The sequence below is a fragment of the Crocuta crocuta genome, unplaced genomic scaffold (genome assembly GCF_008692635.1).
Source record: "Crocuta crocuta isolate KB4526 unplaced genomic scaffold, BGI_CrCroc_1.0 scaffold179, whole genome shotgun sequence".
Taxonomy (NCBI): Eukaryota; Metazoa; Chordata; class Mammalia; order Carnivora; family Hyaenidae; genus Crocuta; species Crocuta crocuta.
The window spans coordinates 7,398,665-7,418,818 of NW_027551568.1; positions in this window are offsets into that span (position 1 = coordinate 7,398,665).

Sequence of the window (20,154 nt, forward strand, 5' to 3'; positions counted from 1 at the left end):
ATTTTACCATTTACTGAACTGGGTGACTTCATGATTTCATTTTATACATCTCATATAAAGTTGAAACCCTTAAAAATTAAAATTAATAGCGGCAAGTTATCAGCACTTGCTGGGTGCCAAGAGGTTTGCTAAGATCACAACTTCTCTAAGGCTCAGATTCTAGTTTTCAGTGTTACAAAATTAAAAGAGACAAAAATATAAAGTAGTTTTGCACATGAAATAATACTAAGAAATCAGGCAGCTGGTATCCAATTTAGAATGTCTGACTCCAAATACCATTGTACTAGCCACTGTACCACATTGCCTTATAGCTCCACTTAACCATTTAAGAAGCAGAGGATTAAAAAATAGGGGCACCCGGGTGGCTCAGTCAGTTAAGCATCAGACTTCGGCTCAGGTCATGAGCTCGTGGTTGGTGGGTTCGAGCCTTGCATCAGGCTCTGTGCTGACAACTCAGCCTGGAGCCTGCTTTGGATTCTGTGTCTCCCTCTCTCTCTGCCCCTTTCTACTCACTCTCTGTCTCTCAAAAATAAATAAATGTTAAAAATTAAATAAACAATTTTTTGTTCACATAGAATGCAAGTAGTTGGGTTAGTATTAGGTCTAACTTTGGGAATTTCAATTAACATAGGTTTTCCACATTATCAGAGTCTTTCAGTACAAAAAAAAAAAAAAAAAACTTCATGGAATAGAGAAGGCATGGGGAAAAGATATTGGCCAAGAAGAATTTCAGAATCAGAGTCATGGGATAAAGAGTAAAGGGTGGAAAGTAGATGAAAATAGGGGATGCTAGGCTGCTTACAATTTGACTTTTCCTGTAACTGTGGTAGGCATCCTCCTAAAATGGCTCCCAAATAGCCACACCTCCAGGTAGTCACACCTTTGGATATTCCCCTCAGGAGAGTATCGGATAGTGACTTATTTCTTTGAAGAGAATCTGACAAAAGAGATAAATGGCAGTTCCATGTTGAGGTCATAAAAGATGGAGTTCCATCTTGTTAGGACTCTTCCTTTCGCTGAAACTCTCTCCTACCCTCTCACTTGCTCATTTTGATGGATCAAGTTACCATGTGGGTAAATGCTGTGTGGAGAGGGCCATGTGGCAAGAATCTGAGGGTGGAATGTAGCCAAAACTCATGAGGAATTGGAAGCTGCCAACAGCCACCAGAGTGAGTTTGGAAGCTTCTTCTCCAAGTAAAGCCCGAGGGCTATACCCGTAGACAATATATGGATCGCGTCCTTGTGAAAGACCCAGAAGTATGGGACCTAGCTAACTCATGGCTGGCTTCTTGTCCCACAGAAACTGTAAGGTAAGTGCATGCTGTGTAAGTTACTACATATTGGAGGAGTTTGTGACACAGCAATAGATAACAGACAGATCAACTATGACCAAGAGTGAGAAAGATAGAGCTCTTTCTCTGTGCTTCCCAAAGCACTGGTTCTAAACCCTTGTGAGGAAGAAGAGTGCTATCAATGCTAGACACTTTGTTGCTGAATATGAAGAAATTTAAATTAATATTTAAAGACTCAAACATTATCAATGATTACAGAACCACTTCTAGTAATCGGCACCTTTTATTCAGTTCCCCTTATCACTCTTTGGCACTAGGCTCCTGATGGAGAAAATCTTGCAGTGTCTTCACTTAGCTCTTACTATACCCACTATAGTATATTCTTGTACTTTCCAGTATCAACTAGTCATGTTTTAATTTTTACCTCTTACCCAAAGAATGTGTTGTTTAACCAGAAGAGCTTTATGTTTTACCTGGAAAACATCATCTTAATAGTATTATACTCAATTTTCATCACACTTAATTTTTATATGGGTGCATATTCACTGGACACCAGTGAGGGTTTTATATTATGCCAGATGAAAGCTACTGTCCCAGGTCCCCCCATTAATTTCGTAGAAGCTCTCCATGAGCAGTCCTTGGCTGACTGAAGAATCCCAAGACTCAGCTGCCTAAGGCAGTAACAGATGGAACCTTCTCACAAGTTCTAGGGGGACACAAGGTAGCTTTTGAGGCTCATAGTCTTCTCTAATTCTTCTCAATTCCACAAAGTCTTCCTGAGGTCCACGGAGATATTTACATGCAGAAGCTACTTCTTCTCCTAATGAAAGTATTAAACACTCACCCTATGGTTTACTCTTGGGCCATTATCTCATAGATCTATTCTAGGTTCCCAGTCTCTTAACCCAATTTATAATTGCATGCTGGTGCGGCTTGCAAGATTTCTCGACAGGCTTCATTTAAAATGAGCAGCACAGATTTTGTTTTAATTATTACTTATCATCATCATCATTATCATTAATGGATATTATTTACTAAATGTCCTTTATTGGTCAGTGACTCTGCAGAGTTTTTTTTTTCTAAGCGTTAATTACCCCATAATTATCCCTTTTTTTAAATAATTGAGGATACTGAGACTCAGAATGGTTCTGACTTGCTCAAGAGTACATCACTAATTAGAGATGAAGCTAAGGCTCAAATCTGACTCTCTGCCCAGTGCTCTTTTTGATTCAGAGTTAGCAAGAGGGAAGAAAATGTACCCTTATGCATGATTAAGGACATTATAAAACTCACTTCTGATTATTTTACGTTTTAAAAGCACCTCACTATCCATCTCTTCTAAATTTTCCTACAGGAATTCTCTCTGCTAATGATTTGATTCTTTTTTTCTGGTTCTTTCCCAAATGGGATCTGATGACTGCAAATTGCTTTATCCAGGTTGCAGGCAACACTTCCTCATAGTGGTAGTAGCCATAGAAGTGTTCCCAAGCAGATAAAAGAGCCTTCCTAGAGTAAGGATTTTGCTGAACCAATGGAAACCAAGAAAATCGAAGCATCCTATTACTTAACACTGTTAGTTTCATGGGCACACTGGCTTATTGGAAGCCACCATGAAATATAAATTGGAACCATTTTCATCATGAGAAGTTCTGACATATGAGCTCATCTTCAGCAGCTCCTAAAATATCACTCAATGCATTAATGGATGTCAGTGGAAAATGGAGGCTCATGTTTCTTCTTGTTTTCCCTCTAAAGTCAAGGATTCTCATTGCACTCCTTACACACCTCCATCTTCAGGTCTACCATGGCCTTGCAACTGATGGCTTGTCTGCCCAGAGCTTTAATACACTGTGAACTCCTTAAGACAGAACCCATGTCATCCACTTCCCTAAAGGGTCTGGACTGCTGGGCACATAGCAATCATTCCAGAAATAGTTTTTGAATAAATGCTTAAGTAAACTAGTAAATTTATAGACACATGAATGAACAGGTACCTAGCCATCTAGAACTGAAAATTCCCATCAAGAAATTAAAAATAATGATAATTAGCATGTATAATGCCTATCATCAGACACTTCTCTTTTAATTCTATGTCAGTTCATGCTCACCACAGCACTCTGACACGGGTACTGTCATGAATCCCATTTTATAAATGCGCATCCAAAATTCAATGAGGCCACACTTCTTGCCCAAGGTCACAAAGACATTTAATGTTTGGAAGACAGAATCTGAGCTATTTGCTACCATGCCAGATGGCCCGATGATTTCCTATTCTCCAGACAAATGGGACATGAGTAGGTGAAGAGGTCACTCAGGATTCCAGGAGAGCAAAGTAACTGTTCTTTGTGTTTTCAAGTGTATCATACCACCTAATCATGCTAACCGAATTTGGCTAGGAAAGGCCAGAGACTGAACAGGAGTGCAGGTTTTCAGCCTCTACATCTATTACCTTTTCCAAAATAAGTCCAGTCAAATTATGATCAAACTTAGAGAAGATGGGAAATAAATGAGGGGAATGAATAGTTACTATATCACACTGAGAATTCGGAACTCCGCTGGGATTTTGTTTCTTTTCATTAAGTTCTCATGATAACCTTGCAAAATGCATTTCGTCTCCTTTAAGCTAAGCCCCAGTTGAGGCTCAGAGAGGTTAGGGAATGGTCTCAAGGTCACACAGATAGAAAGTGGCAGAGCAGGAACCGGACGCAAATCTGCAACTCCCAATACATTTTGTGTGATGTCAGGCTTTTTGCAAAAAAGGAGCTTAGAATTGGTCTTTCATTACTGTGTGTACCTGAGTGCAGAGGATCTAGCAGACCAAGTCAGAAACAAACAGTAAAGATAAACCCTCGGTGAGTTTGCTCGACTCACATTATGGGATGAATCACCACGAAAGATAAAGGTGGAAGCAGCCAGAGGAGGTGACCTGGGCCTCTGATTCTGCTCCCACCAGGCCTCGGGCACGGCGGGCCCTCATGGAAATCCCCCTTTGGAGTTGAGAGGTTTGCAAGTCCTACAATCACAGGGAGGGCACCTGTATCTGAAAGCATTTCTTTCTTTCTCTAAAAAAATTTTTTACAAGCTCTTGTTACATGGTTCGGTTATTTCAAGTTTTCTGATGGTTTGGGGACCAAAATAGGCTATTCTAAGAGACACAGTGAGGGCAGTTACTAACTGGGACGTACTCAGGCAGTGAAATTCTGATATGCCTCTGGGTCTGAATGTCACCTTCAAAGTTCCTATTCTTGATCAGAGTTCAGAGTACAGATACCTTTCTTTCTGTGAAACTTGCAGATGGCCCCTTTTTCCAGGAATAAAATATATAGTAAATAGCACCTATTAATTTGATTTGAGGGAGGTATTCTTTCCGTCATGTACAAAATACCTGACCTTGTGCAGGTGATTGAAAATCTCTATGCCTTAATGCCTCACCTGTGAGTTAGGATCAATGACAGGAAGTCAGAGGGGATGGCTCTGGGCTGTAATGAGCTAATGCCCAGCATAGCACATGGATCTGAGTTGGCACTCAATCAATGATGTTCTTTGCATGCTGTATTATCTTATGGATGAGTCCCAATTGTAAATCCAATAAATCCTAGAAAGCATTTTTACTGGTGATTTTCATAAAAGAGCACACAAATTGCAAATGCCATCTTCTATTTATCTGTTTGGTCAGGTTTGCCATATTTGGTGAAAATGAATTATTGACCAGTTGAAGTTAATGAAAATGAAACTCTCAAATTTAATAGGGTCATGATATTTGATGCAAGGAAAAGTGGAATCTCTGTTCTTGCACTGATTTTTTGATCCCATGGAAGCAATAATGATAGTAATGATCCTATTATTGGTAGTAGTGATGGTAATAGTAATAGGAGGAAAAATAAGCACTATTGGGAAGGTTCCACATGTTAGACCATGTTTTAGACATTATCTACACTCATTTCAAAATAATCTTGAAAAGTAGATAGCTTAAGCATTAGCTCAATTAGCTGATAGCAATTATAAGTTTTTCTCAAAGGTCTTTGAAATAAGAGAGAAATAAACTAAGTAAAAGCAATAGCAGGGAAAAATATTTTTTAAGCCAAACAGAATTAACAGTAGATAAATTAGTGAAATTATAATGATAATGGTAATAATAGTAACCACCATTGCTAGTACCATGCACTGAATGCTTACCTTGCACCAGGTGTGGGGTTAAGTGCTTTATATAAATTCTACTATTTTAAAACTTATAGTTTGAATATGCTAACTACACAGAGAATGCCCCTGATTGTGATCTGGGGAAGGAGATACTAAACAGGGGATCTCATGAATTGTACCCAGTGAGAGATACCCTGGGCTGTGAAGCTAGAAGGTGATCATGCTTTGTGCTCATCAAGCAATAATAGGATAACTCCCTCCTCTCTTAGTTCATAGTCCCCTCAAAACAGAGCCTGAGATAAGGATTTAGGTGCAGACTGTATTGTTGGGAAATGATTCAAGAATTTAGGAGTGGCATAATTAAAATGAAAAAGCAAATGACCTGTGCATTAATGAAGTGTGCATTATTTTCTTTAAAAAATTTAAAGTAGTCTCTACATCCAACATGGGGCTTGAACTCACTACCCTGAGATCCAGAGTTGCATGTTCTACTGACTGAGCCAGCCAAGTGCCCATAGAGTGTGCCTTATTGACCTGGTTATCAGAATCAGAACTTGGCTTCCATTTCACCATGGGCCACATAGAATCTTCTCAGAATGATCTCTCTAAGAACGGGGGCCTGCAACACTTATCTATCAGTCTCACGTGCCAGTAGTTGAGGAATCCCATGCAATAAGTTCTTGCGCCTTTAGTCTTCCCTGAATGTGGGCACCAGAAAAAGCCCTAGGACAGAAAAGCAGGAGATGTTAAAACTCTTGCTTGAGGGTGGTGCCTGGTAAGCATGCATGGAGACAGCCCCTAGGGCTGTATGAAATCAGAAGAAATGGGGCACAGAGCACCTCAAACTCCTACCTCTTGCATGTGCAGCCCTGATTGTCTCTGTATAAAGTCACTGACTCCTCATGGCGGTATGCAGACATAATCTCTAAAGAATAATCTGGGGGTACCTGGGTGGCTCTGTCAGTTAAGTGTCCAACTTCAGCTCAGGTCATGATCTTATGGCTTGTGAGTTCCGGCCCCAGCGTGGGCTCCGTGGGGACAGCTCAGAGCCTGGAGCTTGCTTCTGATTCTGTGTCTTCCTCTCTCCCACTCACACACTGTCTTTCTCTCTCTCTCAAAAATAAATAAACATTAAAACCAAAAAGACTAATCTAAAACAAATCTTCCAAAACCTCATAGTGGTTAGTGGGAAAAACTATGGTACCACACCATTGCAGGTGCTTCTGTGGCTGAATCTGAGATTCATAGTCTTCCTCTTTCATTGTACAACTTATATTTGTCCCACTCTTAGCCAACAGCACTTCAGATTGTCTAAAGTACTGACATGTTAGACTGATCCAGACCTTCCTCCCTATTAGACCTCGTCCTTGTTGGGCACGTCTGCTACAACTGCCCGGTCCCTATTGTCACAAGGCACAGAAGCACCAAAATGTGACTGAATTCTGAGTGAACCTCCCCGCATCCATTAAATAGTAACAAACTTCATCCCTATGAAAATTGTGTCAGTCACCTTAACCAGTATGATAACCCTTTTTCCTGACGGGCTACTGCATGAAGAGTGCAAAGGGAACAGGTGGAGGTCACAGCTGCAGGTTTGGGAACATCCTCACTGTAAGCCCTGGTTGTGACAGGAAGCACCGTGTTTGCAAGTGGGTCATAGGAGTCATGGGAGAGGGGCCAGTTCTACCTTTACTCATAGATTCCTGAGTGAATCTGCGAATTCCTGTGAATTCTGTTTATTGAGAACAAATTACTATAAATCAATCATTGTTTCCAAGCATGTACCATAACCTGAAGGATAGCTTCCCAATGTGCAAGGTGTTGTCCTTAAATAGTGTTTTAGCTTAGCTTTTTATAGATTTTTCCAACTTTGTGTCAGGCTATTGCTGCTAGCTGATGAAGGATGTGGTAGGATCGGTGAATATCTTTTATGTGCATCTATAGTCGCACTTGCTTTTCAATAAAATACATCCCTTGCCTGAGCCAATGTAATGAAAGATCTCATGTTTATTAATCAAATACTCTCTACCTCCTTTAAACATTATTTTTGGCACAGATATGAAAGTTGGGGAGGGCAAATTTATATCCATTTACTTGTTCCAATAAAGAAAAATTGTTGACCTGCCAAACATTGGCCCCAACATAACCAAGTACCAAGTGGCAGCTTGAAGTCTTCAAGGGATAGAGCCATATTGAGGATTTAAAGTCCATCTTTCCTGCTACAAGCTTGGGTGTACAGTAGCAGAAGACACTATATTACATATTGTAAGAATCCATGCTACCAGGCTCAATGTATAGCCTGCATCCTTGTCACCATGGCTATGTCAATCATGAGGACTGGGTGGCTGAGGACCCAAGGACTGGTGGTCATGCTCTGGGTGAATCATCATACTTCTCTGGATATTCAGTGGTTCTTCTGATGTGGATATATTCTGATGAGCATTAACATGAGACACAAACATTCATACCCTTGTTTTCTACCACCATATATCTATCTACATGTGTCTTCCCTAAAACTCTGAGTCTCCAATTTTCAATTTTTATCCTTCCTGGCTCCTGCCAACTAGCTAAGCTGTTTATCACTACTCAGGAATCCATTTTTAATCTTAGACCTGAACCATTTCTCTTCCCATATAAATGTGAAAAATTTCATTTTCTGGATGAGCCTCTCTAGGACGAAAGCTACATCCAAAAAACCCACAATATATCCAGCAAAGCCAGGTCATCTCAAGAAGCTTCATGATGACCACAGCTAAATTTGCCTTCCTCTATGCTTATACTTTACTCCCTCCCACCCTAACATCATCATGTATTTGAGTGCACCGTGTCTTCTTTTCTTTCCAGTTGTAAACAATAACAATGGCAAGGAACATTTGTTTGTGTGCTTGTTATCTTTACTGTTACCAGAAGAAGTTTGACTAATCAAACCCATTCCTGCTTTGGTGCAAGTTGCCGCTGAGAATTATCTTTGTGGGAGGCAATTTCCCAGCTCTTACCACAGAAGCCGAGGCAACACAAGATTCCTATAGTATACAGCAGCATGATTCAGTTTCAACCAATATGATGGTTCAACCAGAGTTTAAACACTGAGTTACTAGTGCAAAGAGGCATAGACTATGCAGAAATTATTTTCTGTGATTCATTAAATAGACACAGTATCTCACAGCAGTTGAGGTATCAATGGCAATGCGATAACCAGGCTGTCTTGTAGGCATGACCTTGACTCAGGCTTCTGCTGCCAGGTCTGTTTGGTTCCTGTCCATCCTCTAAGCCTGTTCTCCAACCTCTATTAATTCAGCAAGTAAGTACATATCCTTATAATTTCCTTTTCTGCCTTCATTAGAGTGTTTTTTTCTGTTATTCACAGTTAAAATTTGGACTAAAATGGTATCCTATCCAAATTTATTCAAGGACAAATGAATCCACTAAATGGGGGAGAAAGGTAGATATGATTGAGTTATAGAAGCCATCACAATTTTGTGGGAAAAAAATACTAGAGTCTGAGTCAGGAGATGTTAATAATGATAATGAAAATAGGTATTAATAATATTAACTTCTACTAGTATATGGGTCTAAAATTCTCAGTTCTTTCAATTCTACTATCCTAGACCTGGCTCTGTATCTTATTGATTTTTGTGGTGTGCTGGTAAATGTTTAATGACCAGCATTTCAGAAAAGAAGACACCCTGATTTATAGCATATTGCCAGTTTCCCTGGTGTGAATGCTCCCGTTAGCCAATCTCAGGCTATCAATTTGACCTCATTGATGGTGGAATTAGGAGCAGATGCCCACAATTGGCTCTTCTAGGCTGATATAAGTGATATCAAGTACACCACTACATATGATTTTGATGAAATCAGTTAATTTCCTCAGATTCTGTTTCCGCATCTTCAACACCAGGAATGAATAGGTAATCTCTAGGTGTCTTCCCTGGCGTCAAATGTAGTTTTAATTCTGAGTATATAGTTGCACAAAAGATGAATTAAGCATAACACCATCCCTTTGATGAAAATTTTGGTAAGATTTGTGGATTCACTGTAAATAGAATCAGCTGTAAATATTTTTGAATTGGTGTATCATGACAAGAAATGTACTGTGATTAAATTTCCATTTTTAAAAGGAAAAAAATGAAACATGTTTCTACTTCAGAAATCCCATTGCCAGCTTGTTGGAAGTTTGTGGAAACAGTATTTTCAGTTGACAATGTGCATCAGTGTGGTGGGCAAGATACCAGGAGAGAAGGCCGAGAATTGGAGATGTTAGAAAAAGCGAAAGACTAAGAATGCAAACTGAAAAACCTTATGCTTCACTCAGCTGACATCAGGAGGCTTGTCTCACACTCTAGCAAATATTTGAATCAGTTGAGAGATTAGCTAGAGGAACTAAAATAAGTTTATTTAGACATTTGAATTGGACACTCTCATCCTAGTAAAATAATTTGTGGCAGCCTACCTAACTATGTACTGCCCATTTTCTTTTCTAATGAATCACCAAGCTTCACAGCCTCAGGCAGCTAAGTGCTTGGGAGAAGTGGGGGAATAACCCTCCATAATACCCAGGGTTGAGGAGGAGAGTTCTGGGGTGAAAAGTGTATCTTGATTAGTTTAAGCCAATATTGGCAATTTCCATTTCCATTGCCATTCATTAATTTGGAAGTGGTATCAACATCTGGCCAAAGAGAGTTTGTTGAAAAGATTGGGGAAAAGTTTTCTTTATCTTTACAAAGGGATGAAGGCAAATATCATTCTTTTATAATCTCTGAAAGCTATTTTCATGTGCTACTTGAAATTGTGGCAGGCATCTTGGGGAAATAAGGAAAGCTGGCTAAGATGACCATCCAATACACTACAGATGACAAGCAGAAAGGCAGAATGAAACTGCATCCTTGGTGAGGTCAAGGGTCACTGAATTAACTAATCTTGGAACTCTTTTACTTTTGGACCCCTTTGTTATGTGAAATAAATTTCCTTATAAGTCACTTCTAAATTGTCCAATTTTCTGCATGTGCATATTATAAACATACTTTCAATTATCCTTTGAATATTCGATATAGCCCTTCTTTCAACACATATTTAGTGTAAATAAGTCAATTAGATAAATGTAATTGGAAATTAGTAAAGACAAAGAAAAGTAAAAATTAGGTGGGGGAAATAAAGCTTGACATTGTTTAGAGATAAGTAAATGGTAGGAATGTTCTGTTTTATTAGTGTGGTCAGAGAGGGTCTTGTAATAAAATGCTATCAAAATGAAGCATGATGAGAAAAATAGAATAAAATGATGAGCAAAATGTTAGTGACCGGTAGGAAAATTTCTTACTGGCCTAATGTGTGTAATATTGAAGTTTCCAAAGAGGAGTGGTGTTAGGTGTGTGTGAGTGCGTGCATGCATGTGTGGCTGTATTTGAAAGAATAGTATCAAAGTTTTCCTAATTTTTATGGATACTATAAAGCCACAGATTCAAGAAATGTAATCACACTCAAACATAAGAAATACAAAGAAAACTATAGCAAAACACATAATAATGAAATTTCTGAAAACCAGTGGTAAAGCAAAAAATAAATAAATAAAGGCAGACAGAGAAAAATACATTATATACACAGGAACAAAGGATAATAGCATATTTTTTATTGAAAACAGTGTATGTGAGAAGGTGGTTGAATAATGTCTTTAAAGTACTGAAAAAGCAAGCAAAAACACCTCTTAACATAGAATCCTTTGAAAAGACAAAAATATCTGCAAAAAAATGAAAGTAGAATGTATACAAAACAGTAGATTCCATTTCTTTTCCATTCTCTTCTCTTCATTCATTTTTGTTTTTACAGGTGGATTGTGGCTTTTTATACTTTTTTAAACAAAATAACTGAGAATTTAGTTGAGAATCTGAGCTTCCAATTATACATGGCTGCAAGCCTACCCCACCTCACCTTCCCCATGCTGGAGTGGTATGTGCCCTGCTTCTACCATTAAAGGGGGATTCTACCTTTGTGACTATCCTAAATCCCTCCTAAAAGAAATGTTAAAGGAAGTTTTTAGGCAGAAGTAGAATGATACCTGATGGAAATCTACTTCCATACAAAGGAATTAAAGGCACTGGGATTGGTAACTACTTAGATAATTACACAAGATTAATTCCTTACTGTTTACATATTATCAAAGATAATTGTTTTTTTATTTAAAACATTAATGCTTACTTATTTTTGAGAGAGAGAGAAATGGAGTGTGAGCAAGAGAGGGTCAGAGAGAGAGAGGGAGACACAGAATCCAAAGCAGACTCCAGGCTCAGAGCCTGAAGCAAGGCTCAAACTCATGAACTGTGAGATCATGCTTGACATGAACTGAAATTGGGCTCTTAACCAACTGAGCCACCCAGGCACTTTACAAAGATACTTGTTTAATACAAATGATAAACATGTATTTGGTGTATTTTATATATAAAGTAAAATGTATGACAAAAATAGCATAGAAGCCATGGGTGTATACCGAGTTTCTTACAATGCATTGGTGTGTTATAATAATGATTAGAAAGTAGACTGTGATGGGGCGCCTGGGTGGCTTAGTCGGTTAAGCATCCGACTTTCCCTTAGGTCATGATCTCACGGTTCATGGGTTCGAGCCCCACGTCGGGCTCTGTGCTGACTGCCAGCTCAGAGCCTGGAGCCTGTTTCAGTCTGTGACTCCCTCTCTCTCTGACCCTCCCTTGCTCTCTCTCTCTCTCTCTCTCTCTCTCTCTCTCTTAGAAATAAATAAAGCATTTAAAAAGAAAAAAAGAAAGAAAGTAGACTGTGATAACTTAAAAATGTTTGCTGTACAAATCATAAAGCAACGATTTAAATAACACAGTGGTACAGATAATAAGCCAACGAAGGATAAATGTAGTCATAAAATGAATTCAATTAGTATTAAAGAAGTCAGAAAAAAAAGAGAACATGTGGGACAAATGTAGAATAGGAAGATCATCCACTTAAATCTGACTATATCAATAATCATATTAAGTGTAAGTAGTCTAAACACCCCAGTGAAAGGCAGAGATTGTCAGACCGGGTTAGGGCAAAGCAAGGTCCAGCTACGTGCTTTCTCCAAGAAATGTACCTGAAATACAGAAACACAAACAAATTTTAAGAACAAAGGTAAAAAAAGATATGCCATGTGAACAATAGTCAAAAGAAGCTAGGTGGCTATATTAATATCAGAGTAGATTTCAGAGGAAAGATAATGATAAGTGAGTTAATTAGTCAAGAAAGTATAATAATCTTAAATGTTCATTCACCAAAGAACAGAATTTTAAAACACATGAAACAAAATTGATAAACTACAATAAAGTCACAGTTTTAGTCAGAAATATCAATATTTCTCTCTCAGTAGCCAAATAGACAGCCTATGAAGATATAAAAGATTTGATCAACAATACCAAATAACTTGACTAAATTGACATTTGTAAAATATTCCACTAGAAAAAAATTACACATACACACATTCTATCTAGTACACACAGAAAATTTAACACTAGCAATAATATTGTGAACCATAAAACAAATCTTAATACATTTTAAAAGGATTCTGAAGTTTGCTCTTTGAACACAATGTAATTTTAAAAAATAAGTAACAGAAATATTTAAAATGGCAAATATTTAAAAACGAATTAACACAGATCTATATAACCAAACAAAAAGAGAAATAAGAAAGTATTTTAAACTGAATGAAAATAAAATTACATATTAAAATCTATAGGGTACAACAAAAACAGAATTTAGGGGGAAATTTATGGCATGAAATACATATATATTTGAAAAGCAAAATGATCTCAAATCACAGAACTCAGGTTCCACTTTAAGAAAATAAAAACAAGGGGTGCTTGAGTGCCTCACCTGGTTAAACATCCAGCTCTTGATCTCAGCTAGGTCATGACCACACGATTTGTGAGATTGAGCACCATGTCTGGCTCTGCACTGACAGCTTCGAGACTGCTTGGAATTCTCTCTCTCCCTTCCTTTTTATCCACCACTCCCATGCTCTCTGCACCTCTCTCAAAATAAATAAGTAAAAATTAAGAACAAAGGAAAGTGATAAAATAATTATTAGTATAGATTAAAAATAATAAAATTATTAGAAAAAATGTTAGAATGGAAAATTGATACAATAGTAAACAGAAAAATCACAAATGATCAAAATCAGGAATGAGAAAAGAAATCACTCTCAATATTGCAGATATTAAAAGGATAGTAAGGAGATATTTTAAAACTTAATGTCTATAAGCTTGATAAGCTGGATGAAAGGATAAATTCCTTGAAAGACACAATAAAAGCCTACTCAAAAACAAATAGCATAGATATTCTCACCTCTATTGAAGACTTTTCATTTTACCAAAAATCTTTCTACAAAGAAATCCCTAGGCCCAGATAAACTTCACTGGTGAATTCCACCAAATATTTAATGAAAAACTAAAAATAATTCCAAACAAACTTTTTTAGAAAATTGAAGAGAATACTTTTCAGTTCCTCTCTGAAGCCAGCATTTTACTGATAACAAATCCAGATATACATACTATAAGAAAATGAAACTATATAATAATATCATTCACAAGTATAGAAACAAAAATTCTAAACCAATTTTAACAAATAAAAACCAACAGTATGAAAAAGGATACTATATTGTGATGAAGGGGCTTTACCCCAGGAATACAAGTTTGCATAATATTTGAAAATCAATCCCTAAACCTCACCATATTATCTAAAGAAGAAAATTCATATGATTATACCACTATGTGCAGAAAAATATTTTAACAAAATCCAATATCCATCCCTTTTAAAAACTCTCAGAAAATTGGGACTAAAAAGAAACATCCATAACCTGATAGAAAGTATCTACAGAAAACCTACACATCTAACATCACACTTAATGGTAAAGGCTGAATGCTTCCCTCTGTACAATCAGGGTATCTTACCCTTTGGCTCAGTCATACCATTTGAATCCAACATTGTACTAAAGGTTATAGCTGTTGTTACTAGGTTGAGAAAAGTAAATAGAACATTTAAATTAGAAAGGAAAGAGTAATGTTTTCTTTATTTATTTATGATAAAATTACCTAAGTAGAAAATTCAATGTATCTATTAAGAAACAAAACAAAACTATTTAAACTAGTGAGAGAGTTTAGCAACTTTGCAGGATACAAGATCAATCTACAAAAATCAGTTGTATTTCTTTTTCCTAGCTAGGAACAAAATATATCTGTACACAGGAAACTATAAAATATTGCTGAAAGAAATTACAGCAGACATAAATGGGAAGATCTGTTGTTCTTATGTGAAAGGAAGCTTTATATTCTTAAGTAGTTGGTCCTTCACAACATGTCTGTGGATTCATTGTAATCCTAATCAATATCCCAGCAGTCTTCATTTTTGTAGAAATTGACAAACTGATTCTCAAATGTATATGGAAATGCAAACAACACAAAATAGCAGAACAGCTTTGGAAAAGAAGAGCAAAGTTGGAAGACAAAGAGTACTTTATTTCAGGATTCATTCTGTTCTTATTATAAAGCCGGAAGAATAAACATAGTATGGAATTAGTATAAAGGCTGGAAGGTAGATCAATGGAACACAACAGCAAGTTCAGAAATAGATCTACACAAATGTGTTTTATTTACAAAGCTGAAAAAGCAATTCAATAAAGAAATAAAAAATTTCAACAAATGGTACTGGAAAAACTGAATATACACATGCAAAAATGACCTTCATCAATACCTCATGCCATATACAAAAATTAAGTCACAATGTATCATACACCTAAATATAAAACACATAACTATAAAATTTCTTAAGGAAAAGATTGGATACATCCTTTATAAACTTAGGTTATGCAAAACTTCTTAGATACAGAGCTGCATGTATAATTCATAAAAGAAAATTCTGATGAATTAGAATTAATTAAGGGTAAAATCTGCTCTTCAAAAGATACTGTTAATGGAATAAGACAAGTCATGGATTGGGGATGGGGGAAATATTTGCAGAGCATATATCTGATACATAATACGTAGCTTACATATATACAAAGTACTCCTAATGTTCAATAATATGAACACAAACAACCCAATTAAAAAAAAAGACATAACATTTGAACAGACATTTTATCAAAGAATAAATAGAGAGCACATAAGCCTATCAAAAGATGCTCATCTTCATTAGGGCCTAAAAATGCAAATTAAAACCACTCTCCACCTGTCAAAGTTTCTACAATTAAAAGGATTAATGACTTTAAGTGTTGACAAGGATGTGGAGAAACTGGAACTCTCACACATTACAGGTGGAAGTATAAAAGCAGTATAACCAGTTTGGAAATACTTTGACAATTTTTTTTAAGAAAGTTATCCTAGTGCTATTATATGACCCAGACATTCTACTACTAGATATTTAGCCAAAAGAAGTGAAAATATATGTCTACAAAGCACTTGTACATGCATGGCCATATTTACTATAGTTAAAAATGGTAAACTACCCAAATGTCCATCAGGAAACTGTGGCATATCCATATAATGGAATAACACTCAAAAATAAAAAATGATAAATGAGTGATAAACTCTAGAGTAGGGACAAATTTTAAGAGAAATATGTTGGGTAAAAGAAGCCAGACAAGAAATGAGTATACATTGGATGATCCTATTCATATAAGTTTCTTAGAAATACAAATTAATGTGTAATTACAGAAAGCAGATTAGTAGCTGCTTGAATATGTTGGGAAGAAAGAATTACAACAGGGAAAAAGAAAACTTTAGGCAGTGTAAATATTTCAATATCATGACTGTGATGACGGTTTCCTAAGTGTATATGTGCATATATTTATACATGCATGTGTACACCTCAACCAAACAAATATACATTTAAATATGTGCAGTTATTATTGTGTTATTGTATGCCAATTATATCTCAATAAAGCTGCTAAAGGCAAGCCAAGAACAGAAAAAAGAAATGAGATCAAGAGAAGCAGAGCCAGATTCTGTCCAGCCTTGCAAGTCCTAGCAAGGAATCTTAATTGTGTTCAAAATGCAGTAAAGAAAAAAGATTTTAATTGCCTTTGTGAGTGCTCCACTTTAACCTAAGTGAAACTCACTCACTCCGTGTTCCAAGCACAGTACTAAGTGCTTTCACTTAGACACCATTTTGTCTTACCAGCATCCCAGTGATTATTCTTCTTACTGATAAGGAATTTGATGAACATGAAGACCAAGTTATTCCCGAAGGGCTAGGTAGCAGTGCTAGAATATGATTATGGCTTGTCTTGCTGAAAAACACATTTGTGCACAGCTGCACAGAACATTCTCTCCTAATGGGTAGGTGCTTGCATTGCAGAAGAAGAGAGGAGATAAATCCTCAAACAACTGTAACACAAAATAGATCATGTTCACTGTTATTCAAAGATATAAACAAAGAGCTGTAAAATCTTGGTGGAAAAGGTAGAGAAATATTCTGAAGGAAGGAGATGAGTTGAAAGTGAGAAATGTTTACAGAATAGGTAGGCTCTACCTGGACCTTCAGTGATGGATACGATATGAACAGGTGAAAGGTGGGGAAGCAAAGCTTACTTAGTAGAAGAAACTGCTTAAGGAAAGCTAAAAGTCAAAAAGTAAAGAAAGTCAAAAAGTCAAAAGCAAACGCAGTTCTTGGAGTGTAACACTTCAGCTTTTCTGGGAGGCACTTGAAGTGGTTGAAGGAAACAGAGTAAAACACACTATTTGGAAATTTGGCCAAAGTCTGATAATTTGGTCTAACCCAAAGCTAAATTGTGTGTTCCCTGGATGAGTGGTCAGGTTCTTACTGATGGACAGTGAATGTTCTCTGTTCTGCGTTCCAGTGGCTTGGATGAAGCCATGATAGGTCAAGTTTTGTTGTGGACAGAAAAATTTCCATAGGTGTACAGAGAATTAATGCTGAGAGACACCAATAAATTATCTGATCTAATTTCTTTTATAGATAAAATCATGGCTGAGAGAGGTGAGGTATCATGTTCAAGGTCATTTGGTAACAAAGTGGTATTTAAGGCCAAGTACAAATTTCCCAAACAAGTTGATTTTCTCCTGCATCGTGTTGCCATCTACCCTGAGCCCAGGGATTTATCTTTCCTGGGCTTCCTCTACATGATTTTAATAACAAGGAGTTAAAGTTAGGAGAATCTGATGGAGGTGAGATTATCACAGCAAACAACACTTTGTTGGAAACAGATTGATGCCAGTGCTTGTGGGCAGAAGTCTAAAAGTAGCCCGACTGGATTGCTGGATTGAGAATCTCTTAATATAAATGAAAATTTTATGTTGGAAATGGAATGCAGCATGTTTTGAGCTTGAAGAGTGTCTGGGTCTTGGGCACAGAAATGAACCTGCAATCATGGGACACACAAGGCATGATGCTTTCTATGTAATCATACAAGTCATTGATGGGATAAGCTGAATAAGTAAACTGGAACCTTTATTTTTGCAAATTCATTAAGGAGATATCTATTGAGTACTTACTATGTGTCATGCACTCTGCTTAGGTCAGTATAACAGATACTTAGAGGAAATCATTGTTGTTGTCTATTGTAGATGTACTCTCTGCTTCTTCTGGCTCCACCCAGTACCGTTTTTTTTCTTTACCCCTGTCCCACTCTGTGTGGTTTAGGTGTGCCTGACAATCACAGTATCCTGTAGCTATTGGGTTGAGCAGGGCATTCACCCAGATCTGCCCCAACCACGTTAGCCTATCCTCCTAACAGCAATGAAGTGCCAGGAATGAGCATTAGACCTGATCCTAGCCAATTAGAATCTCTCCCTGGGAATTTGTATACGACCACTAGAGAGAGATGCTTTCTCTTTTAATTTATACCATCAAGAATGTGATTCCAGAACACTGAGTAGCCACTGCTTGGCAAAAGCCCACTTGAATTGTGGGCAAATAAGACCAGTTCTCAGAAATAAAGAGAACAACAGCCAAGAGGTGTCAAGTTCTGCTGTGAATCCTTGGATACGATCATGCCACCCCAGTGCTTCCCACTCACGTGGATTAACACTCTTACTGTGGTGTTTAAGCTAGTTTGAATGCGGTCCTTCTAAAAGGAAGTGTTCACACTTAAGAAGTAATACAAAAGACATACCATCATGAGCCCCACTCTGTGCCAAAGCATATGCTGCAGGGGAAATCCAGAATTGAGTTTGGTATGCTCCTAACCTTGCAGGGGTCACAACTAGTTTGGGAGACAGGCACACAAATCCAGATGGCAATGCCATAAGAGAATAACAATAATAGTATCAGTATCAGCACACTTGAAAGATAAAGAATGGGTCAAGAAAGTCATCTCAAACCTGCAGACACCAGATAGCATAGTCCTCAATGACAAATAGTTGGTCTGAAACAAAACTCAGGAGCAAAGGCTTTCAGCTGGAAGGAAGCTATCTGCAAAATATGGGATTTTAAAGTAGCTTTGCACATCTGGAGAACTCTGAAGTTAGTACTGTCAGGAAGAAGCCACTGGAAATGAGGCTGGAGATGCAGGGAGGAACCAGATGGTGGGTGCTGTGAGAAAACATAGCCTTCCAGCGAAGGCAAATGCTAAGATGCCTTAAGCCATAGAATAGTGACATAGTCACTCAACTGAGAAGACTCATGCATAGAGGATCCAGGGCTACCGTGCTTGCTGGAAAAATGCCAGAAGACACAGAAATGATGCAAGTCCAATGAAGAACGTCTGATGTCACTACTGTCAGAGAAGCTGTCATTGAGTAGACTGCAACTATGGCCGCCCATTGGAGACAACCCCCCAGGCCATCGAACCCCAAAAGAAGTGTCTCCCTGCCCAAGACACCTGCTGATCTTGGAGAACATCCAATTACCATGCTCATTATTTCTCAAGGGACCATTTTCCTGGGCACACGTTCCTCAGGGAGGCCAGGTAGCCCTTCAGCCCGTCTAAAGTTTATTCCTGCAACTTTTTCCCACTCAGAGGATAATTTTTTCAAGTGTTTGGGATTTACTAGCTCTGTAACACAATGAGATTTAAGCTGTTGAAGGCTAGAGTTGTGGCCTACTGATCTCTGAATCCCAATATGTAGATCCTTACTCATAGGTAGATGTGCAGTGACTGTTTACTGAATGGCATTTTGGGGCATATTCCTTCCCCTCTGTGAGAATATCCAAAGCAAAAACTGCATACCTTCAGTTTCCCGAAAGCCTTGATGCGTTATTTTGCCATTAATCATCTAGCAATGAGAGGTTTGGGCTTAATATTTTAAGAAGCAGAATTTTAATGAGGAATGAAGTGTAAATATTTATGTCCAAAACAACATAGATGCAATTAATCGGAGTTCCAGTGTGTGAGGGTCAGAATTTCTAGGCATTGTGTTCCCTAATTATATTCTCCAAGCTCTGCGTCTGCGGTTTATTGCTACTTCCCCTTTGGTATGGCCCCGTTTTTGTAAGTACAATTATTTGGCAATAAATATAGGGTCCAAAACAGTCCCCAAGAAGCAATGCAGCATAAGCACGCTGAATCTTATCCTAGCCTAAGAAATCCTATTTTACTATCTGTTTAAAAAGATTGACTCTTTATGCAAACCTGTTATCAATGTCTATGTATAATTGTCTAAGCAGGTACTTGTCTTCTCCAACATCTGCTAACACTGGCAGGCCCCAAAATAAACCTCCGCATTAGCAACTTGCACTTTTCCAAAAAAAAAAAAAAAAAAAAAAAACACATATC